This window comes from Ambystoma mexicanum, chromosome 3p, assembly GCF_040938575.1.
Source record: "Ambystoma mexicanum isolate Mex_15411 chromosome 3p, UKY_AmexF1_1, whole genome shotgun sequence".
In the NCBI taxonomy this organism is placed as follows: domain Eukaryota; kingdom Metazoa; phylum Chordata; class Amphibia; order Caudata; family Ambystomatidae; genus Ambystoma; species Ambystoma mexicanum.
Window position 1 is genome coordinate 802717589 of NC_090925.1, and position 24882 is coordinate 802742470.

Consider the following 24882-nt stretch of genomic DNA (forward strand, 5'->3'; position numbering starts at 1 on the left):
AGAGGTCTGTTTTGTTATGGATATTTTTGTTTTAGCTGGGGAATTGGTAAAAAAAAAAATGAAGAAAGAGGATCTGGCGGAGTTAATAAACCGTGAAATTTAAATCTGGAAAGGTGGATGCTTGTAGGTTGCGTGCCTTTCAGGACGATTCCAAGGACTCTGTGATGAATACCCCTCCCTTCTAAGGACCTAATAGGAGTGGAGTTGTGGGTGCATGTTATGGGGAGAGTAATTATGGGGTGCCTAGAGCTAAAAGGAGAGACGGCAACATGGGCAGTGAACTTAGGCAGAAGCCCTTCCGATACTAAGCTAGTTTCGGTGGCAAACCATTGTGCGAACCATTGTGTAGTGTGCCAAAGAACAGAAGGATAGTTTTGAGAGTAAACTGATGACCCATCAAATGCAGAATAGTGCTCAGAGGGGAGGTTGGGCAGAGGAAGGGGGAAGTGCCACATCCCGGCCAGATAGGGGGGGGCAAGTAAGACATATCGAGGGAATGGTGGGAATGCCAGGGTTGTGACAGAGGGGTCCACAGGGAATACAAACAAGCGTGCTAGTGTGCAACTATTGTAAACAGGTTGGGCAATGGAAGAGTGAGGGCCCATATCGACCGCTTTGGCTCTTTCAGAGCAATTGGCACAGAAAGCCATCCGGAGCCCCCATGCAGGATGCTCTGCCCCTTTTCGGGATGAAAATCTGAAAACTCCAGTTCACATTGTTTCTCAGGATGACTACGTTCCTCAGGATGATCACGATCCGTTCTCACTAAATCGAAGAGAGTGGGTCCAGATGGATCATTTAGTACAGATTGAGCAGAAAGGCTTGCATGTACAGTGTAGCATAGGAAGGACATCTGTAACTTGTTTAGTGGACACCTGGGCTAAGAAGTCAGTCTTGTAAATGTATTGTTTGCCAGACAGCTTTTATTGCCAGACACAGTGAGGGGAATACAAATATCTAATACCCCAGTTTTGCACTTGGTTACCGAACAGCTGATCCTGTTGGGATGAATAACAGATACCCCTAAGCCCAACGCCTCCACTTTACCTATTATATAGAGATTTATGCAAGTTTAGGTGGACTATATATTGCACCCCAAACTGGATAGTTTGGAACTTTGCCACAACAAAGCAGAGACTGTTTTTGTAACCCTCCAGGTCAACCCAGAGGAGGCATCCGTAAGCAAGGTGAAGTGGCCAGAGGATTGGAAAGGATTGTGTAACTCTATACCTGCTTCTCTATGGCCAACTCGCGACAATGAGGTAGGCTATATACACAATGCCAAACCAGTTATAATAAAGTTGAACCCTTTTAAGACGCATCCCCTTCATTCCTCAATATCCATTGAAGCCAGAAGCTGAGCAGGGAATCTCCACTATTATTGAATCCCTCGTGAAGCAAGGTATAATTGCCCCCTACCACTAGCCCATACAACACCCCCACTATTGCTTGTCAAAAAGCCAGGGAAGGCTACATACCTATCTGTTGTGACTATGAAGTCAAAAAAGCCTTTGATCGTCTGAATGTCTGGTTGTATAGTATCTCAGTAGGTACTATGCCAAATTTCGCTAAGGAGTTAATTACAGAGACGGATCCTTCTTTAATAAGTCTAGGTGTCTCCTGATCACAAGTTAAAAAAGGAGAAGCAAATCCTATCCTTTATATTAGCAGAATTTTTTCCCTGGGAAAGGAACTACACTATAGTACAGCTGAAATGTATGGCAGTGAAATGAGACGTACACAGCCTAGGCCTCTATCTGAATGGCAAAGTTCAAATTGATTACTACCCATGCACCCATAATATGGATCGCCTGCAACAAAGATGCAAACCCTAACATCCTGAGGTGGGTCCTAGCCTAACAATCATATACTTTCTCTGTCGAACAAAGGGCTGGAGAATAGAACGATACTGAGATTTTGTTTTCATCCCTCATGTATCTAGCAATCCTGGGGAAGAGGAGGGGTTGTAGGAAAGGGTGGACGTATGCAACATAGTCAGGGGCTTCCTCCTGTTAAGGGAGGACAGGGACACCTAATCTGTGGTAGGTGGCCTACCACAGCATGTGCCAGGGCTGATCCTACTCTGGACATGGGGTGTTTGGAGTTGGGAGGGCCCCAGTCCCTGAAGCCGGCAAGCCTTCTTGACAGCATTGCGTCAACCAGTGAGATTCTGAATGCCAAGAAACCCGGTACGCGTGTGAGGCTAAAAGGGAAATTTAAAAGTGTGCAAGCTGCATGAACGTAAAGGAGAGATACTGAAATGTGTGAGTGGCACAAATGCAAGGAAAGAGAAGGGCCTAAAGTATCAGAGGTCACACATAGGGGAAAGTAAAGCTGTCTGTTCTCGAAAGTCTCTACTATTGACTCCGTGTTAAAAGGAAGATACAAACAGCACCACTTTAGAGAAGATGGAAAAAGGGGGAGCTATGCTGAAAATTAAGTGGGAGCAAAATCCCCAAAGTATTTTGAAAGACTGTTTAAACTCAAGAAAGAAAGCTGTATCTTGTAAGAGTGAATCCCGAAAAGCTGAACCTTTGTGAAACAAATTAGAGAGGCTTAAGCTTGGGGGAGGGAACTATGAGAGGCCTAAAGGACTTGTAACATTTAAAAGGCTTGGGGAAGGGACCCACAAGAGACTCCTACAAACTTCTGTGAACTGATTTGTTTTGAGCAGTGTATTGAAGAGCCAAGCGCACTCCTTTTGAATTGACGTCTATTGAATGGGCAAAGCAATACCTGAAGATAAGGCCACTTGACTCCAGCCTTGTCTTATGTTTCTTTTTGCAACACTATTTTCTTTTGAGAAAATCTCTGCACAACCTTTTGTTTAAAGTGTGAGGGCAAACATAGGTTTGGCACAGACAGATTTTGTTTGGGGACTTACTGACATCGCCTATCCTTAGAAACATCAGTTGAGGGAATACACAAAGTAGAGATAGGGCAAAATGGGTATTTATCCCAACCCAAGTATTTCAATAAAGGTTTGGAAAATTGTAAGCTTCTGTCTGTGTCACTCTTGTCACCATGCCTACCTCACACCAGATAACCCTATGAAGTGTGCCATCCTCCTCTACGATTACTTGCTTCACGTGAACAGGCAAGACCTGGTCCTCCTATTGTCTCGCTCCAATGAGCAGCTGAAGCAGGGAGAGAAGACTAGAAGGCTGGCATATTAAAAGACACAAATCCTGTACAAACGGCCACTAATGATCCAAAACACCCGAGGGCAATAGAGGGGGGGGATGCTATAAATGAAGCCAGGTTGGACAGAATCGTCTTGGAGTTGAGGAAGAGAAAAAGGAGGTGAACGGGAGGAGCATTCTTGAGACGAAGAGCAGATTTCTTTGGAGATTACTGGAGGAGAGGAAGTGGCTGTTAACAAGGAGGTGTGATGAATCTGGACAGTTTGTACCTTCTCCGCTCCCCAGAGGGGGGGGGGGGCATCTCCTTTGAAGCTAGGGAGGTGAGCTGCTAGGCAATACCCTCTGTAGGGGTCTGGACCTCACTGGGAGTGATTGCCCTCTTGGAGACAAGGACTCCCATTCCAGAGCGTAACTCCAAGTCCAAACCACTGTGTCTGCATACAAGGATGTGAAAAATACCTTGATATCTTCTGCAATGACCATCCTCCACGAAGATCCTTCTTTTCATGTAATGGCTACAGGCAATGCTGAACACAGCCTAAACCCCATGGTCAGCGAAGAAAGACACTGTTCTGTTTACTCCTCTGATGTGCATAAGAGAAGTAACTCCTACGAAGAAAAGAGAGCTGCTACATCAGCCTCTGCATTGTTGATGCTCTGGAGGGGCAGAGCAACGCTAGGCTGCAGGACCAGTGGCAGTGAGGAGGGTAAACAAGCCACAAGCCGAATGCCTGAGGACCGAAGTTAGGGGTTGGTGGGGGGGCAGGGACGGGAATACCCGCGTCTCATCTGGTGGCACAACCACAAACAAGCTGTGGTGGGCTGGTAGGCTGATAACTGGCTCCTTTTTTCGATCTGAACTCTGTGTCTGAGTCCCTGAGCTCTGCACACGTTGGACCGTAGCTACAGAGAGACGAGTAGCCACGGGGAAAACTAAAGAGGTTATGGGAACCTGAGCAACCGGACGGTACAAATAGGAGTAGTGGCTGTAGAAGTTTATCAAGGTTATGGGAGCGTGAAAACTTGGATGTGCAAATACCCTATGAAAGTGGGATAGATTAAAAAAAAAATACGAACATTGTGAACAAGAGCTGGGACATTAATCACCACCATCTGAGGAAACGACATGCTGTATTGTGCAGGCAGCAGAGGGAGAGGAATCCTCACCCCGCCATGAAGATAAGCCCTGAAGGGATTCGGGGCTCATCTCTCGCATTTGGAGCATGTGATGAGGCGTGCGCAGTCATTCTTTATTCTTGCCCTGGTGGGTCTTACTTTTGTGCCTCCCCAAGATCGAGTGTCTGGTGTGGCTTTGCTTTTGCCCAGTGGGCCATGCAGTGCTTTTTGTGAACTTGCACCTCCATCATGGCCGCTGTCTCTCCTAGAGTACCGAGTGCTCAGCTATCTGCCCAACCTTTGATCTGATTGGCATTCCAGCTGTACTTCAGGCCAATCGGGAGCCGGCAGGCGAAAGCTGGCACCCGACACAAAGGTCCACCAACTAGACCCCGTTCTGGCCCTGTCTGGCGCTGGAGGGAGCCCCATACCATGCTGCATTCAGATCAAACGTTCTGTTCCCCTGCTTTTCAGACCTATGAAAAATGTGCATCTACTCTGCACCGGTAAGCATACCGGACCACCTGCCCCCTTAACCACAACCCTCTATCTGGTTGCCTCCTGCCTCCCTTGTCTCTCAGCCTGACTGCACACTGTATCTTCCTCCCACTTGACATGTGATCTACTGTACATTTCTGCTTTCTGCTGCCTAGTAGTGCTCACCCTTATTTCCTCCTTAAGAGCACCTCAAACATCTTACCCTCCATTTTGTGCTGTATTATTGATCTTATACAAGTTCAAATCTAATGTGCTTTTTTAAAATGTTGCATCCTCCATTTTGTGCTCTATTAGTACTCTTTGCCAAATTCAAATATAGGTGTGCTTTTTAAATTGTTGCATCCTCCATTTTGTGCTGTACTAGTGCTCTTTGGCAAATTCAAATCTAGGAGGGTTTTTCAGACTGTGCACAGAATGTCTTCCTGCACACCCCCTCCACTGTGCCTCACTGGTATGGTGAGCTCCTGTCCACTGTGCACCTCCCTTTCCTATCTCTCTCACCTATGCCCCCCCCCCGCTACTCCCATGACCCTCCTTCTCTCCTATCTATTCCAATTGCTATTCTATCACCTATGCTCCCTCTCCCGCGATGTCTGGAAGGAAAATGCTGAAAAAAGCTCTCCTGGACTCCAATTCGGGCCTTCCCATCGCTGACACTTTCAGGAACATCCTATTCACTGTCACCTCTCCTGATCTATGGACCCGACATCTGGTCTCCACTCTTTCTCCTCCTCACCCATCAATGGTGGCACTAGGTGGGAAGTCCTCCTTGCTTACTTCTCATCCTCTAGGTGCAGCATTAATGTCTATCACAATAGCGCCATCATGGCCCAAGGTCCTCAACCTGCTCTTCTCCCTCTTGACCTGTGCCTGCCTTCTCCCATTTCCTCCTTTCTCCTGCCACCCCTTCTTCCCTTTCCCTCACTTCTCCACCAGCACCATCAATGGGAGTACCACGCCCCTGTACAGCCCATCGGAAAACATTCAAAAGTGGTAACCAGCATCACTTAGCTACTCTGAATGCTTGCTCTGCTGTCAAACGCTCCTCAGACGATTCCAAGATGGCCGCCGTGGTGAGGAGTCACATGTGAACTGCACTCCGCCCGGACCGCCATGCAATATAGCACGGATTAAGCCGTTTTGAAGTGGCCAGACCCGCTGATCGCCCCTGCGACATCGGATCCCCCCCCCCCGCCCCCGGGAGGAATCGGCACCCGACGAGAACGGAGGTGCTCTTAAAATCAAAGCGGGAGAGACATCGCAACCTCCCCCTCCCCCACAGCAGAACTCGGAGGCGTGCGCTGGAGAAGCCGAAGGCCGCAGAGAATCTTACCCGGAGCGGAGGGACCCACGGACTCTTTCCCCCACCCCCCCCCCCTCACCACGAAGGACAGGACCGCCCCGGATTGCCGCTGCTGGACGAAGCCGGCAGGCGGGGTGGGCGCGAATACACAGGAGTGGGGGACGGCGCCCTCGGAGGGCCGACTTTGGCGGAAGGTGGGGAGCACAGGAGGGAGACTCCAGAAGCCGACACGCGGGGCGGACCACTAAGATCCCAGAGCGGGGGCCGTCCTGCAAATACAAAGGCTCCACAGGCCCACAAGGTGAGCCCGGATGGGAGGGACTCTGGTGCCGACTCCATGATGAGAGGAGGAGGGTGAACGCAGGGGGTGGAGGTGAACCCCCAGGAGAGACTCTGCATACCCACACACTGCGGGGACACCCTGGGAGGGTGAGACCCTTATAAGGACTTCCATTACCAGACGGTAAACAAGGCTGGCGGTGGGTGCAACACAACAACAAAAGCTCACCAAAAGCAGGTTGGATACTTGTGAGAGGCTCATTAAAGGGGCCAGAACCATCACTGCGAGAGGGGGGAATATGACACTCGAGTGGAGGAGATAAAGAGGGGCTCCCCCCCCCCCCCCCAATCCCACAGAGAAAGCAGACGCATCCTACTAAGGAGCGGATCAAGAGCACCCAATTCACCATATGCGCAAGACGGCGGCTCCAGCAAGACCAGACAAGACTGTCCCTGCTTCTTAGGAGATAGGAAAGAGTTACAATCCAGTGGGACCAAAGGAAGGTGAAACAGGTAAACAAGTTCCCCAGGCCCGTGGGAAGAGCTGATAAGCCCAGAAAAGCAGGGTACTATGTCAAGAGCCAAGGGGAAAGGAAACGCCTCGCAACAAACGCTGCAACCCTCCGAGCAAGACGCAACCATTTTACAAATGTGGTCGACAGAAGGGATGACACAAAACAGAAATCACCCACAAGAGGACTCCTAGAAAGGGGGGGGAACAACAGCCACCCACGAGAGAGGACATGAGAACATGGTTCCAGGACTTGCAAGAAAAATGTATGTCCACGGTGCAGGAACAATTTAGCACAATGAAGGATGACATGAAGCAGGCGGTGCAAGACCTGAAAATAGACATGGCCAAACTAGAGGAGAGAACGGACATAATGGAGGGATCAGTCCAACAGGTGGAGGAAGAAACGACACAACTCAGCGAAACTCAGGAACACCCAGTAAGACTTACCCACAACTTGGAAATCCAGTGCGAAGATTTAGAAAATCGATCTTGTTGATCTAATATTCGCATCAAATATATGGCGGAGACCGTTTTAGATAAGGACCTGAAGCTCGCAGTGATGGAAGGGGTAGGGCCAAAGAGGTTGGGGGGCTCCCGGAGAAAGACCAAGGGACGTCCTGGCGGCTCTCTCATCATACCCACAGAAGGAACAGATATTGAGGAGGGCGAGAGAAATGGAACACATCAGAATGAATGGGCAGGAAATGCAATTATATCAGGACCTCGCCCTGGTGACACTACAAAAGAGGAGAGCTACGGGCCCCCTTGTCAAGGCGTTGGTAGCGAAACAAATCCGCTACAAGTGGACTTTCCCTTTTGGCTTGCTATTCACCTGGGAAGGGAAGCAAAGGCGAGCTACCACATGGGAAGAAGGCCTTAGCATGATGGGTCTGCAGGAAGAGGAGGCAGACTCGGAGGAAGCCACGTCAGGGGGAAGAAACTCAAAGCCGAGAGGCTGGGAAACGGTCAAGCAGAGATGAACGAACCCTGGAAGAGAGAATCGTAGGAAATAACGGACGTGAAAGAGATGACACTGTACACTGAGACCTAGAATAAGGGGAATAGCTAAATCTGGGCTCACGCAGGGGGTGAGCGAGGAGATATGATATGAATAGCCACTTTCAGTATGGTTTGGTGGTCTGGGAAGGACCTACGGGCTTGGAATCGTACTGGTGAAGATGGAATTGTGGGGTTTAGAATTCCCCACGAATTGGACCCCCGAGGTTAAGATGGGCAGGGAGCGATGGGGGCACCGCCCTAGTGTCATTAGGAACCCTCGCCCAACTCGGGGGGGCAAAAAGTTTGGTTTTTTGTTTATTGTTGGGGGGGACAGTTAATGGGGATGGGAGGGGGGAAATGGGGCGGGCATAAACCACTCTGGGCACGCAAGGGGACTAGAAAAACTGGCATGAACACGTAGATAATGGGGAAACTACGCATTTTAAGCTATAATGTGAGAGGCATAAACCATCCAACGAAAAGGGTGAAGCTGGAGAAACAGCTAAAAAGGGAGAAGGCAGACGTTTTACAACTCCAGGAGACCCATGTCAGGACAAGGGATAAGCAGAAAACTCGCATCAGAGGGTATAAAATATGGGCGCAGGCAACAACAGAGAAAAAAGTGGGGGTGCTAATTGCGATAAGGGAAGGGATAGGGGCTACTCTGGTAGATTCTCTCGTAGATAAAGAAGGGAGATATATTCTGGCTAATGTGGATATAAATGGTTTTCGCATTACCCTAGTATCGATATACGCTCCAAACCAGGGGCAAGATGGCTTCCTTAGAGAAGTACTGGGAAAACTAGAAGGATTTGCAAGGGGAGAGGTGATCTCAACATGGCATGGAATCCCTCAATAGATAGAAGTGCAGGCAATGCCCAAGGCCAGGGAGCACCATCAAAACGCCTCAAACAGCAGATGGACCACTTGGCCCTAAAGGATGTGTGGAGGGAACTGAAGGGGGAACGAAAGGGGTACACATACTTTTCGCATGTTCACAATTCCATGTCAAGAATCGACTATTTCTGGGTCTCGACGGGCTTACTGGGAATGATACAAGGGATAGAACTCGGAGTGATAGCACTTTCGGATCATGCCCCGCTGTGGCGAGACATAAACCTACCAGGGAAATCGAATGGCCGTTGGAGGTGGAGACTACCCCTAGACATAATCCAAGATCCGATAACAGGGGAATCAATAAAAGAAATGATCGAAGAATACTTTGCACAAAATGTCACAGGGGAGGTCTCCATGGCCACAATCTGGGATGCGTTTAAAGCAGTACTGAGAGGGAGGATCATAGCCCTGAAAAGTAAGAAAGACAAGCAAAGATATATGTGGGAAAAGGAACTGGAAAAGTCCATCGCAGAGCTGCAAGAGGAAATCCTGACCCACCCCACTAAGGCCAACAAGAAAGCACTGAAACACATACAGGGTCAATTGGAACAACTGCGCTCAAAAGGAGCAGAAAAGAACCTATTGTACCTGAGACAGAGATACTATATAAAAGCTAATAAAGCAGATAGACTCTTGGCAAGACAACTCTGCACAAAGCAGAAAGAAATAACGATTAAAGCCATACGAAATTCCAAAGGGGAACTACAGACTAGAACGCAAGATATAGGAGGGGCTTTTACAGAATACTATCAGAAATTATACTCCTCAGACTTCCCAGATGCAGAGGCACAAGACACATATTTGAAAGACTTACCCATCCAGCGAATCACAAAAGAGGATAGACAATCCCTGGAGAGTCCAATCAGGGAAGAGGAAGTAATAAAAGCAATAGCAGATCTCCCAGTAAATAAAGCACCGGGTCCAGACGGATTCTCAGCCCCTTTTTATAAAAAGTATGTGGAACAGATATCCCCAATTCTCACTAAGCTCCTAAACACATTCAAAGATAGCGCCAATGTGTGACCCCCACAATGAATGAGGCGAAGGTGCTAGTCTTCCATAAACCAGGGATAGATCTGAGACTCCCCGAGTCCTATAGGCCGATCTCCCTGATAAACATAGACGCAAAAATATACACAAAGATCCTAGCAGCAAGACTATCCCCCCTCCTCCCGAAGCTAATTAATCCAGATCAATCAGGCTTCATCCCGGGAAGACAAACTCATGATAACCTCAGGAGACTAATCCACCTAGTGGAAAAAACAGGCATAACACATACCCCAGCTTTATTACTTGCTGTAGATGCCGAGAAGGCGTTTGACCGGGTAGAATGGTCAATGCTATTCAGAGTTCTAACCCACATGGGATTTGGGGAACAATATATAGCTATGATAAGGGCGAACTACAACTCCCCATCCAGTAGGGTAGCTATCAATGGAGAGGTTACGGATAGGATTCTAATATCTAGGGGCACGAAACAGGGCTGCCCACTATCCCCACTGTTGTATGCTATATTCCTGGAACCATTCTTAATAAAAATAAGGGAGACTGCACACATTAAAGGGATAGCAATGGCAGGAACACAGCATAAAGTAATAGCATATGCAGATGACATGCTGATAGCCATGGAAGATCCGGAGGTTACTTTACAGGCAGTGGTGAAGGAATTAGAAGCATTTGGGAGTATCTCAGGACTGAAAATTAACAGAAAAAGTCAGAAATTCTGATCATGGCGGGAGACGAGGAGAAGATAGTAAGGGCAGCTAACCTATTAGATCTAAAAGTGTGCGGGAAAAGCATAAAATACCTGGGAATCAGAATAACACAAAAGATAGAGCACAAACATGGGGAAAATTACCCGCAACTCCTGGCAGATATACGCAGGGATCTAGAAAGATGGAACCCCCTGCATATATCATGGTGGGGCAGGATACAATCGGTCAAGATGACCACTCTCCCAAAGATATTATACTTCTTTCAGGCTCTCCCGTTGGGCGTCCCACACACCTTCTTCAAATCGCTCTCCAAGGCTACCTCCACCTTTATATGGAAAGGAAAGGCCCCGAGAATAGCTAGGGCCACCCTCACAGCGCCAATCAGGGAAGGGGGGGGTGGCGCTTCCTCATTTTAAGAAGTATTACCAAGCTGCGCAATTAAAGGTACTGAGGGAATGGATGGGGGAAAACCCACAACCGATATGGGCACAACAAGACAGGGCAGTAGCAAGGACCCCCTTAGTGGAATTACTTTGGAAGCAAAAACAACATAGACACCCTAATCTAGGGATAAGCGAAATAATAAAAACCACATTAGAAGCATGGGACACCCAAATACGGAAAGGCAAACTGTCCACGGCGTTGGGCCCCTTTACACCTATTTGCCGAAATCCCCAATTCCCACCAGGCATGGAACAAGGGGCATATGAAAAATGGGAAGATGCGGGAATAACGAAGATAGGGGAAATGTTCGTTGACAATCAAATCAGATCACTTGACTCATGCCTTTTAACAACATCAAGCTCCAATCAAGATAAATACAAATATGAACAACTCAAACACTGGCTGAGAACACCGAAAATTACTAAAGCGGCTACAAGGAACCTTACCCCATTTGAAAACTGTCATCTCCAACACTGGGTCAAAGAAATGGGTGACGACGCTGTACTCATTCATAAACACACAAGACGAGGAAATCAAATGGTCATACATGATCAAGTGGGGCAAAACACTGGGGGAAGAACTGTCGAAAGCCCAATGGGAAGACTTATGAAAATTAATCCCCAAAATGACACACTCCGCACAGACCAGAGAAATGTGGACCAAAATAGTGACTCAATGGCACTTCACCCCAGAGAGACTACACACCATGTTTCCCAACACTCCAAACAAGTGCTGGAGAGGTTGTGAAGAAGTAGGAACGTGGAGGCATATATGGTGGGAGTGTATAGGGATAAAACCATTTTGGGAAGAAATTAGAGAGATGGGAAAGATGTTTCCAGAAGTGAGGGAACTAGGAGAAGGAGTTTGGCTGTGCGGATTGAGAGACCAGACAGCAAAAAAATCAATAAAACCAGTGGAGAGGATTCATGGGGCTTCTCATAGCAGCATGGGCAACCATCGCCCAGAATTGGAAAAACAAGGACACCCCACCTACCTTCACATGGCTTCAAAAAGTGTGGGCCCAAATAACTATGGAAAAGATCACCCACACACTTCAAGGCACGAGGGACAAGTTCACAAAGGAATGGGAGGGGGCCCTGGACTACCTATAGTCGGATTTCATGGAACAGTGGTGTCCCCAGAACGTTAAAGTATCGGACATCTTCAATGCTTGAATAAGTCCCCGGAAAACTGGTCATTAACGCCCCAGGGAGGGGAGGGAGGGGTTAGTTGATTAATCTGTTAAAATTTTGTTATGTAAAACCAATAAACACATGTTTAAAAAAAAAAAACACTCCTCAGACATCTGTCTCCTTCTCGAAGACCTTGACTTAGATGTCCTCGCTCTGAGACGTGGTTCATGCCAGCTCTGTCCGTGCCCTTGACACACATCTTTCTGAGGGTTAGAAAATCCTCTCCAAACCCAGACCCAACAGGACTGGAGGTGGAGTGGCCTTGATCTTCCCTGAGTGGGTACCGCCATCATTCCTGCTCAATCTTACTCCTCTTTTGAATGCTTCATCTGTAGGCTGTAGGTCTCTCCCCCCCCCCCACTTTCTTTATCACACTCACCACTATGTATAGACCCTTTGGCCCTATCAGCATCCTCCTCTCTGAATGGGCTGACCTTGCCTCATCTCTTTCAACTTCTTCTGCCAAACTCCCCCTGCTCGACTCTCTTGAATCATCCACCTCTTAGTTTCTGGTCCTCTATTACTCCCTGTCTCTCACTTTTCTTCCTTCCGGCCCGACTCACTCTGCTATGCCACACGCTTGATGCCCTCATTGCTGGTGACATGCCTATCTCTCCGGTCACCACCCCCCTCTCTTGGTCTGACCACTTTCTCCTTTCCTCCTATCTGGGACTCCTTGGCCCTCTATAGAAGCCACCCCCTACATTGCCAGCCTTTTTCACCATCATTCGACTGATGAAGCGAGTGTCGGCTGCTGATTCAGCCTCCACCGCTCCTGACACTTCCTGACTCTGCCCTTGCTAATCTGCATCTTTGCATATCCAACACTCTTGACATCCTTGTTCCTGCCATGAGGATCCATCTAAAACTTGCCACCAAGAATAACAGCTGGTACCGTTCCGATCTAGCATCTCTGAAACGCAAGTGCAGAGTTGCTGAAAGCAAGTGGCAGACCTTGGGCTCATGCTCTGACAAACTGCTCTGCCACCTTTTACAAAGGCAATATCGCCTCTCGATCCGCTCCCAAAAAAGACCTGCATCCAAGCCCGCATCACTGGAACCTCTAACATGGCTGAACTTTTCAGAATCTGCAAGGAACTTGCCAATCCACTTTTGAGTCTCCACCTCTCTCCTTCCTTCCCAGGCCCTCTGCACTGCCTTAGCTCCCACTTCACATCCAAAATTCAGGACATCCTGTCCTCACTCTCCTCCACCTCCTCTCCTACTCCCCTGCCTCCCTTGCCCCCCTCTACCCCCCACCCTTCTCTCGCCTCCCTCCTGTCCATAACACTGGACAAGGTCTCTGAAGTGGTCCACTCTATGAAGGCCTCCTCCAAACAGGTGCTCCCCTGCTCCTCCAAAACTGTTAAGGACAACTTCTGCCCTCTCCTGCCGACCCTTGTAGACCTCTCTAACCACTCCTTCACCCCTGGCTCTTTCCCTCAACCCCTCAAGCACACCCTTGTGCACCCTCTCTTAAAAAAGCCACCTCCTGACCCCTCCTGCCTGGCTAACTATTGCCCTATCTCTATTACCCCCTTCGTGGGTTTAGTTTTGGAAAAGTTGGTCCTTTCCGAAACTGACCCTCTACACTGGTCTTGTTGGCTGCCTTTGTGACCACCAATCTGGATTCCGGGCTTCCAGAGGCACGGAAACTGCTCTCTGTAACACCTGTGAAACCTTGCTAGCAAATCTTGACTCTAACTCTCCTGCTGTTCTCATTCTCCTCGATCTCTCCTCCGCCTTTGACACGGTCAACCATTCCATCCTCCTAAAACGACTGAGACACCCTCGGCATCACTGTCCGGGCACTGGACTGGCTGACGACCTTCCTCACAAACCACCCTTCCCAGCTGGAATTGGGCCTTTTCTCCTCCTCCTCCTCCTCCTCCTCCTCCTCCTCCTCCTCCTCAACCCTCTCTACCAGTGTTGTGCCCCAGCGCTCTATCCTTTTTCGCGCCTTGAAACACATGTGTATAGGCGCGTTACAAATACCATACCATATCAGATCCTATTGCCTTGGCTCTTCAATATCTATCTCGCACTTCTTGCTCATCTGATCTCCTCCTTCTATCCCCATTGCCAGTGTTATGCGGATGACACACAGCTTTCCTTCAAACTTCCCTCTACTTCCTCCTCTTCTTCCTCTATCATCCCCAACTGTCTGTTTCCCATTCAGGCATGGTGTTCAGCGAATTATCTGTCTCAATGCCAGTAAGACTGAGATCCTCCTCATCGGAACACCTGTGCTCTTTTTGCCTCCTACCCTTTGGCCACCCTGCCTGGATCCTCTAACCTCGCCATCTTGTGAGGCCAAAAACCTTGGAGTCATCTTTGACTCTGCCCTCTGCTTCCACCCCGCCTCCCACATCATGGACCTTACTAAAAAAAAAGTCCCACTTCCAGCTCCACCTCCCCCCAGAAGCTCAATATCTGTGGTCCTTTCCAGGATGGACTATTGCAATAGCCTCTTTCTCATTCTGCCTCTATCCTCTCGTCGACCCCTCCCGCTAATCCAAACTAGGGCTGCTAAACTTATTCTTGGCCTCAAGCCCAGGGACTGTATCTCTACAGCCTTACAATCTCTCCACTGGCTCCCGGTGGCTGCAAGGATCAAATTCAAGACCCTCTGCATCATCCACAAGGCCTTCTGGGGCCTGGGACCACGCTATCTCCAACTTTCCCTCCCTAAATACTCCCCTGTTCGAGCCCTACGCTCCTCTAATTCCAACTCCCTGACTGTCAAACGCTTCTCTAAGCAGAGAGTGTGGGGCAGATCTCTCGCTTTGGCTGGTGCCTCTCTTTGGAACAGCCTCCATGCCCCTCTCAGATTTGAGATGGACCGCCTTAAGTTCAAGAAACTGCTCAAAACTCTGCTCTTCTCTACCACTTTACCTTCCTTGCTAATCTCCCCATGCCGCTGCAACCGGTGGTCTGATCCTCATGAACCTCACGGGCTCTCCGGCCCTTCCTCCCTGTCATTACCAGCCCCCTCCACTCTGCTGCCCTGCATACCACCCTTAAGAGCCGCCTGTACTAGCATTTAGCCTGAGGTGCTCATCCTGGCTCCCTTTAGCACTTCCCTCTTGGCCCCCCCTCCAGCACTTGTCCACTCTATGCTCCCCTTTTGATCTCCCGCCCCTGCACTTCATCAATGCACTTACACGGCCAAGACCTTGTAAGACCAAGTCTGTAAATATATTAGTTTTTTTGTCTCTTGCCGTTAATATTTCCCCTGTTCCAATTTAGCCTTGTGGTGCTTTGAAACACATTTCTGTTGTATAAAACGTCTTATAAATGATCGATAATATTTTATAAAAATGAAGCAACCCACGTTACAGGATCCTGAAAACCGGAGTGTTCAAATACCCTCTGGAGGGGGATTGAGAAAACTATGAACATTGTGAATAACACCTGGGAAAGCTATCGAGGTTATGGGAGCCTGAGAAACTGAGTGTGCAACTACCCCATGAAAGGGGGATTGAGAAAGAAATGTGAACACTTTCAATGCAGGCTGAGAAAGCAATAGAAGGTAAGGAACTCTGATAGGATAGGGTTGACCACTGCCCTATCTCAAACAACTTCGGTAAAAGAAAATAACCTGTATGAGGATCACCGAACTTTAAGGAGATCCCAATGCCTCGAAGGAGGACGTGATATTTTTTGTTTGTTTACTAGAAATCTTGGAGGAATGCAAATTTCCACTACAAGAGAAAGTTGTCTTTGTTTTCATTGTTAAGAGAACGTAGAACCCTTACTTGATATAACGACTGGCTGGGAAGCATGTCCTGTGGTGAAACAATGAACTTTGAAAACCAAGAACAAGGCTCCTATACATTGGGCCAGGCAGACACCCTGTTGAGGCTATTATACAAAGGCTCCCGTTTCTCTTTTAGTTGGATTTCATGTTCTAAAGTGGTAGGGCCAGTTAATTGGATATGATTCAGACTGAAGAACTTTATTTTTTACTTTAAAACACACCCTTAGCTATTGGTTTGTTAGGTAGGGAACATCCCCCCCCCCCCGATAGTGATGGGGCTAGTTAGGCATTTTTGATTCTTTTATTTTAACAAAACATCTTGAGAATGAGCTCTACTTGTCTGAGTCCTTCTTCTGGTTCACCATATAGGAGATCATTTGGAGAAAAGCAGAGAGGTTGGTTTGGGAGCAGGAAGGTGCCAATCAACAGTCAATGGGAAGTGTCTTCCTGTGTGACGGCTGTTTGTCACATCAGGATAAAGATGATGGGAGCAGAGGGAACTGTAGGAGGCTAGGGAGAGAGTATCAAGAGGTTAGAAGGGAAAGAGATAATCACAGGAGGCAGAGAAAAGGAGGCCCAAGACAGCAGATAGAGAAGCACCCAGGAAGTGACAGCAAGCAGAAATCTGAGGCTGTTCAAGAGCATGGCATGGAGAGAGAAGAAAGTAGAAAACAGGACAGTGAAGAGGTGGAAGGCAAAGGACAGAGGTGGTAAAAAAAAGGTGGAAAAGAAAAGAGGGCTACATTAATACCAGAAAGAGGTGGCTGGAGGAAAGGAGGTGGTGGAGAGTGTGTGAGTAGTGGTACTCTGGAAAGGGAGCAGTAATGTAGGGACAGGAAGTAGTGAGAATAGTGAAGGAGACCAGGATGAAAGGTAAGGTGCTGCAGCTATGCAGCATACATCTGGTGGAGCAGTAGGGCTGGGAGGAGGTTGGAGCATGTGACACTGCGAAGAGGTAGAGAATGGAGATCCGAGTGAGAAAGGAGTGAAAAGTGAAGGCAATGGAAGAAAGAGGAAGAAACTTCTAGGAATAGGATCATCACTGAGGCGTAAGGAGGACAACCAAGGGGGTAAATCGGGGGGGAAAGCCGGCAAACCTTGATATCAGGCTAGGAGTCCCTCCCTCTACAGCCGCAGCTAATCTATTAAAGACTGGGCAGAGAACTCTGGGGACTACAGTTGGTAACCCTTATCCTCCTCCTAGTGATTGACTATCCTTGGATTCCGGTAGGGTGGGGACTGTAAGGAAGGCATGGTATCAACAGTAAGACGGACACAAGTGACTACAGTTCAAGGGTGTTTATTGAACTGCAAAAAGGTTTTGGAAAACGCCTATCTAAATCTAAAGATGGGAGTAAGCTACGACCATCAAATAATAATAATGCAGTCCTTATACAGCGGCACAGATTTGAGTCATTAGGGACTGGCAAAGGAACAATAGCGGTAAGGTGTGGAGGCAGATGGATAGGGCGGTAGTGGGTAAAGATCTGGAGGCGGTACTGTGGATGCCGAAGCACGATAGGCCGACTAGAATGTATTGTAGTGCAATAACGTCGACAATAGGGGATGCCTGGGATCAAGCCATCATGAGAGCCCAAATCACCTCCTTCCCTTCTCCGTACACGCCCTTGTGTGGTAACCCGCAATTCTCCCCAGCGGCTACGAATCCGCAGAACTTTGACCCCTGGTTCCATGGGGGCTGTCGGATGCTCCGGGATATGATGGTAGGGGGTGAGGTGAAAAAATGTGAGCAGTGTAAAAAAGACTTCGGTGTGGGGAAGAAGCAGAGGTTTTCGTATATTCAGATCAGGCACTGGATCTCCCATCCCTCAATAAGGCAGGCAGCTTCTCGTTCCCTTACCCAGTTTGAAAAATATTTAGACACGGACAAGGGGGTGGTTTTGTCCATTTACAAACTTATAAAACTGGAAGAAACTGTACATTCCAGGAGCTATATGGTCAAATGGGCGCAGGATGTTGGGGCGGACATAGAGGAACAGGAATGGGTCAATCTGTGGTCCCAAGTCCCGAAACTGGCAAGATCTATCCAAATCCGCGAGATCTGGCTGAAGCTGATATTGAGATGGCACCTAACCCCACTATGTTTAAATAGAATATACCCCACGGTATCATGCTATTGTTGGAGGGAGTGCGGCGGAGTGGGCTCCTGGGCTCACATTTGGTGGGAGTGCCCGAAACTCGATCCCTTTTGGTCTCTAGTCCAGCGGGCGGTTGCCCAGGTGTTGGGGGGGTCCAGCAGAGCCATGCTAGAGGGCGGGACTTACTAGGCCTTAATAGAATGCTGACAACCCTGCCCACCAGAGCGGACCGCAAACTGTATGTGATAATGTCGTCGGCTGCACTGGTTGTGGCTAGAAAGTGGAAGTCAAGGGACCCTCTGCAGGAACACGAGTGGGTTGCGAACTGTGGTCATTGGTGGCAAAGGAGTGGCTCACTTACTCGATCCAGGGGTTTCACATGCGCTTCATTTCGGACTGAGCCAATCTGTTGTCATATTTAAAAGCGGGAGCTCACCACGCCTGGTGTCCCAAGGCTATGGAGCTATTGGGCATAGTTTGCCCTCAGGATGAATCGGACCTGTGAAGTCGTGTGTGCTGTTGACGTTTAGAGCCACTGCTCAATGCTCTACCCGGGCTGCTGGGTCGTATTAACATGAATAATGTATCTAATTTGTTTCTTGAAGATGAGCTGTCAGCAAACCTATAGGATCTGGGAAGGGAGGGAAGGGGTTTCCGTTGGATCTACATTTTCATTGCCTGTTGTATTGAAAATCGCTAATAAAAATGTATTGAAAAAATAATCAGTCCTAGTGGTGGTTGTCAAAACAAAAGAGCCTATACTAAAAAACCCATTGCCAATCCTAAATACAAATAGTGTGGGAAGTAAGTCCATGTAAAAGAAGGAAGTGTTCAAGAAATGATATGTCAAGATATTCAGGCTGTTGACCTCCCTTCCCCACGTTTTCAGCACAGTACAAGGCGGCACACTTGAGCTTAGCACAGTCTCTGGCTTCCCTAACACAAGGTTACAGTTCAAACATTAGCAGCAGGGACTTCCGTGCCCAAGTCTCTTCTTGCAGGGGGCCTGATGTGACAAACCAACAATACCTTATTTTTCTCTCAGGATTTCACACGTACTCCATTTTTCAGGTGATTCACTATTCACCTCAGATCCCCTTTAACACAATGCTTGGACCAACTTTATGTACTTTGTCATCAACTTTCTTGGCAACTTCAAAGACTTTTGATTGTGCACAGGATTTTGCTTGACCCGTTGCAGGACCACTTCGTTGCCACTCTTTCACCTTTGTCAACTCTCAGTTGGATACCTTACAGAGACCTTCGGATGAGCATGCACGCTGTGCCGAATCACTCTGTCAAAGGTATCATATCTTGGTGTCAAAGTTCAATTACTCATCTGTTCAATTTTACTCACGTTGGTTATCACATGCGTTTCATACACTGTTGTTTTCAGCGCTCACCATACAATGTTGCTGCTTGCAACCTTTTCTTCAACATAGACCAGTCTGGTATTGGTCTCCCCCAACTCACTGGCTGTGTTCATTTCACTGGCGCTGCTTTGTTGTTGGAGCCAAGGACAGTACCACGGCACCAGGCGAGTCTGCCCTCCTTGATTATCGGTACCCTAGACAAACAATGCAGGATTCTTCAGCCTGGTTTCCTGATCTTGCGCTTTCTATTCTCGAGGTTTCATGGAAGTAATGGTTCCTCGTCGAAAAGGGCAAGGGCACTTCCCTTCTTGCGATCCACTTCTGTTTTGCCGTTTTTCTCCTTGTGTTAAACTGCCATCTTGGAACTGCAGCTTCCTTGTGTGCTTTGCCTCGCTCAGAGTATGCTTTCGTGTTCTGCCTTTTATCCGTGTGGAGAAGTGTGTGTGTGATGGTCAGTAATTGCCCGACCATTGTATTGGGACATGTCCGGTATACGGCTCGGTTGTTAGTCCGTTTTCTATCGTAGCAAGTTGTCCGTGAGAAAGTGTTTGTGTTGTGAAAAGGGGAGGGAGGGGTTGAGTTCCTACATATCCTACCTTGGTAGGATGGGGTAAAGGTGTTACAAGGGAAGGGGATCCTGCGTCGTGCCATCCGGTGCCCCACTTCCTGAAGAACCCTTACCCAGGTGATGCTCCCGCACTGGTCCACCCCCAGGAACTGTATCCAAAACGGATGGCCGTGTCCGGGCCACCTAGATGACAGATCCCCAGGGATTAGCGGGTGAGACACCTTCAGGCTTCTCACAGGACCCTGGACTAAGGCTCTACAGAACAAGTGAAAAAGAGTATAACAACTATCCAGACTTGCAGAAAGCTGTTTTGAGGGCACTTAAAACCCCTCAGACTATGAGTGATTATCATTCACTCTATACTGCAGGGATGGGAGCCCCAGAAATTGAGACTGCTGATCCGTGAAACTGACTTGGTTTAGCTGTTTTCAGTGGAAGCCATCCTGTTATTTGACTTGAGCCCTTTCACTTGTTTTATTGTCTGCATGGAGACCTTATAAATTGCCACTTTAGTCTATGGATATTGTTGAAACCCACTCACCTGTGTGACACTTCCCAATCCTTCTATAGCCTTGTTTGTGTAACCAACCCTGCTTCCCTGAAACTCGTTTGCAAGCTGCAAAGTTGTCTCCCCATTGAAACCCAAGTAAGAATTGGAAAAAGATCCTCCCAGGCTTACCTATGTAATTGTGAGATTTCTCCAGAAGCACATTTTAAATATAGACCTTGACCTGGATGTTACCGGTTTCCCTCTTAGAACTACAGCACGAGGGGGCAGAGGTGCTGAATAAAAGCTTTTGAAGGAAGGACCCCAAGAGCATGGATAGCAACTCCAGACGAGGGACAAAACAGAATGGAAACCAAGCCCCTAGACACCAAACCTTCTACCCAGTCCACACAACTGTCTCCCAATTCAAGGCTCACTGTGCTAGATTTAGAACATCCTGCAATCAGAAGTGCTGCACTTTAAAAGTTTCTGTAAAATCACTGTTCATTCACAGAGGGGTGTGTGAGCCAGAGAGGTCTTCAACATGAACCTTGTTTCTCCAAAAGGAGGCATGAGTTTGGTATCCAGTCTCTAACAGGCTCTCTGGTTTGTCCCTTCCATGGGGACTGGGTGTCATGCCCCGGTGTTCGATTCCCCTGTATAGCTGTGGGATCAAAAACAATTGGAGGTTGCTGTGGCGCTTGTTACAGCTGAAAGCGCAAAAGGACTACATCATCCAGCATTCCCGGTCTAAACACGGTCACGTGATGCGGAAGCGACGTACCTCCCGGCTTCCATTAGGGAACACTACTAGTAGCAGTGAGAAACGTTCCTCAGGTGCTACTTAACTGTGTTGCTCTTGTCACGTTAAGTCGCATCCGTATTCTTGACTTCCTGGTATCCTGATTTATTTTGGTTTGCTTAAGGACTGCTTTTGTCTGTTCCCTATCTGGTCTCTGACGCATGGTGCCCTTTTCCCCAATTGCTGACTTCCTTGGCTATCGAACCTCCAGATTTCCTCCCAACGCCGCTCCTCCTCTTGCCCTTGGATTTGTTCGCTGCATCCGGAAATATTAGTACCAGCCTTACTTATCGCCTGTGCACTAACTTTCTTCACACCTGCTAACGCGGTACTTTGGTTTCTTCCTCGCTTGGTGCGCTGTCCTGTTTTCTCCTTCCACTGCTATTATATTCCCCGGCACCTGTATAGGGACTGCTGTTGCTTCCGACAGATAGTTCCTCCTTACACTTACCTGCAGTGTGCCTTCCTGCTACTTCCCTCCATCTTCTTACGACCATTGGACGCTCTGCTGGATTCCACCTCGGCCATTCAACCGCTGCACAATCATTATTAGGTAACCGCTGGACGCTCTGCTGTATTCTACTTTGGTTACCCACCTGCTGCATTAAGATACCTTTGTGACCCCTGGACGCTCTGCTGTTCTCACCTCTTGGGTCACCCACCAGCAGCTCACCTGGATTACCTGGCTTCTGCTCTACTTGGATGTGTTGGGACTTCTTAGACGTGCCCTCGTGCCGTTCAGGTTAGGTTGTTGGGACATTTGCACATGGATCAAGTCTTTCTTGGGACCTGGTTCTTCTTTTTCTGCTACTCCTTCACACAAGAAACGTAGGTTCTTCGTATCTTCTTCTGATTCAGCAGCACTGTTGCTGCTCTCTGACTTTAAGCTCAAGCCACTGGGTTGGCAGGTACCATTTCTACCCTGCAGGCCGCGCTCTTGGGAGAAAGGTTTTTCTGTCTTCTGTCTTCGGTCTGCGGTTGTTGGTGGTTATGAGCCGACTCACCCTCATTGGCCATAGAGATCACAACACTGGGATCCTCCAGCACACAGACCGCTACACAGTCCTGGATAAGTATCTCTGGTAGCAAGGCCATACAAAGCGAACAAAAGACCATCTTAACGCCAAAGGTCCAGCTTGAACTTAGGCTGGTCAAAACAATGGCTTACAAAGATGCTGATCTTCTGCGGTCAGGTTTTGTAAGGATAGGGTGGCTCGAGTAATGCCTTGCAGACTGCTCCTGGAGACCATGGCTTCTGGGGATAGGGCTGGCTCTGTATGCCTCCAGGCGTGCCAGAATCTGGAATCATGGACACCACCCTAGTAGTGGAATATTGGAGGTCTGTCCCAGACATCTGTAGTACAGGACCCCCACGCCACAGCACACCCATACCTAGGTCTCAGCATGGTTGCCAGAGCCGGCTGGGAAGAATGCGACTGGCCCTGGGGGGCACTAGGTAAGGCTATGATGACAGGATCTAGGATCCATAACATATCATGCCATGTGTGGACCCATTACCACCGGCGTCTGTGAACTACACTGTACATATGAGGAAGACTGGTTTAGTAAATGACAAAGGTTTTCACGTACTGCTTGCACAATAAATCATGGTGTCAACTTGTTTCCTCTTTGGGGTACTGCATGTGTCAACAACCTGAAATCTTGCACAGCTGTGCATTTACTGAGATGCCGGCAAGCACAGGTAGTAGCAGCACCAGAGATCCATGGATTAAATCTAAAATAGTGGATAGGGGTAAAATAACTTGGACTCTCTGAGCCACAGGCCAGTCTGCTAGTCGGTTGTCTGCACCTGGAAAACCTGTTGTCCACACAGGCATTGCTCGCATGAGGGTAAAAGGATAGCAAGTATGGGTACTGTATAAAGACATTCCAATGGAACTTTGAAACTGATAATTGGTCCTTTAAGAGCCAACCCAGGCAGAAACACATGCTGAGGTTTTTCTGCAAGCCTCCTTTTCTTTTTAGATAGTTTTTTGTAAATTGGTAGGGCCAGTTAGTATCTTAGGAATTTAGACTCTGGACTTTATTTTGGATTGTGATGAGCACCCCTAGTTTTTGTTTTAGAAGACAGGGAATTGCCCTCATAGTACTAGGGCCAGTTAGGCATTTTCCTTTCATTTTGAATAAACACGTATATACCATGACCCATTGTTGTCGGAGTCCTCCTGGTTCGCCACATTTCGCTTTACTGTCCTACTGGAACTGTACGTTTAGAGAACAAGGTGATCCCACGGTCTCGTTCTTACTGAAGTGTAGACAGAAGCTTTTCAGTAATGGGCCCAACATTATGGAATCATTCAAAATATTGATTCCCTCTGGTTGTTTTGCAAAAAATTTGAAACTCACCTTTTCCAATAATAACTCATACTTTTGAGTTACCTTAGTACATTTTCTCCCAGATGCAGGCCCTTGTGAGGTTCCTTAATATGGTGTGGATATTTGAGTTCTACACGCAATACATTTTTTTTAAATTGTGTCCTCTGTCTGAGCACTTTTGTCTTTTGTAGGGCAGTGTCTGTCATGCATGGTGCACCTACTGCTGCCGCATCCATAGCATTCTCACTCTTAGCGCCTGTTGCCTGTAATGTCTGTTTGTCTTGTGCTTCTGTCACTTTATTTTATTTATTTTTTTTTTTTATTTGTGTGTGTTCATTTAGAACTTTACAAAAGAAAAGAAGGGAAGAGGCGAAAGGGTGACTTGCACAGGGGTAGCCCAGAAAGAGTCCAATGGTTTTGGTTTTACGGAGGATGGGGCCGTTTGCACTCGATCCTCTGCATGGTGAATTGCAGTATTTTGATTGAAGCCAGTAACCAGCAGTTTCGGTCCCCACCTATCAGTCTATTCCAGCAGGTGACTTCATCCCACCCGTATTCTTCTGGGCTAAAGTGCTTTATGTAGGCTGATTTTAAGACTAAGGTTTCTGGGCATGAGGTCAGTAGATGCCTGATGGATTCAGTTTCGATGTTGCACAGACGGCATATGTTAGAGTCAGAGAGGCCTCGGATATTCAGGATCTCGTTTGTTTCCAGCAAATTTAGCCGGATTCTTAACATGTAGTTTCTTGCTCTCCTATTTGGGAATTTTCGGAGGTATTGCATCGGCTCGTTTAATTTAGAGAGCAAGGGGGGAAGATGGAGAAGGAGTTTGTTTTTGGTGACTAGGTCTTGGGTCTGGATCCAGTCTAGTTCTTTGAGTTTCTTATAAACTCTCAGAGGGTTTGTGATGAGGTCAGCTTCCGTGCACGTCACTGATTCTAAGATGGACGTAATTTTATTTTTCCAGGTTTTTAGCATTTTGACTTTGTCGTTTTGTAGTTCTTTGTTTAATAGGCCAAAGATTTGCTCGGTATCGGCCGTAATGCATTTCCTGAATAGCCTAAGTGAGTTTAGGTTTACTATTGCTATTAGTGACAATAGACTTAATTCCTGGCGGATTGCAGCAATAGATGTAGACTTTGGTAGACTCAGGACTGATTTCCAGAACTTGCTCTCCAGTTTTTGCCAAGTTCTTTCCGGAATTGTTGGCATGGCCTCTGCTCCATAGGTAATTGAAGGAACAACTTTTTTCTTATAAAAGTCTATTACAGGGATACACGAGAATTTACCAAATTTTGTATCGATTGCCTTTGCTTGTGAGGCTAATTTCCCCAACTTTACTTCCAAAGCAAACT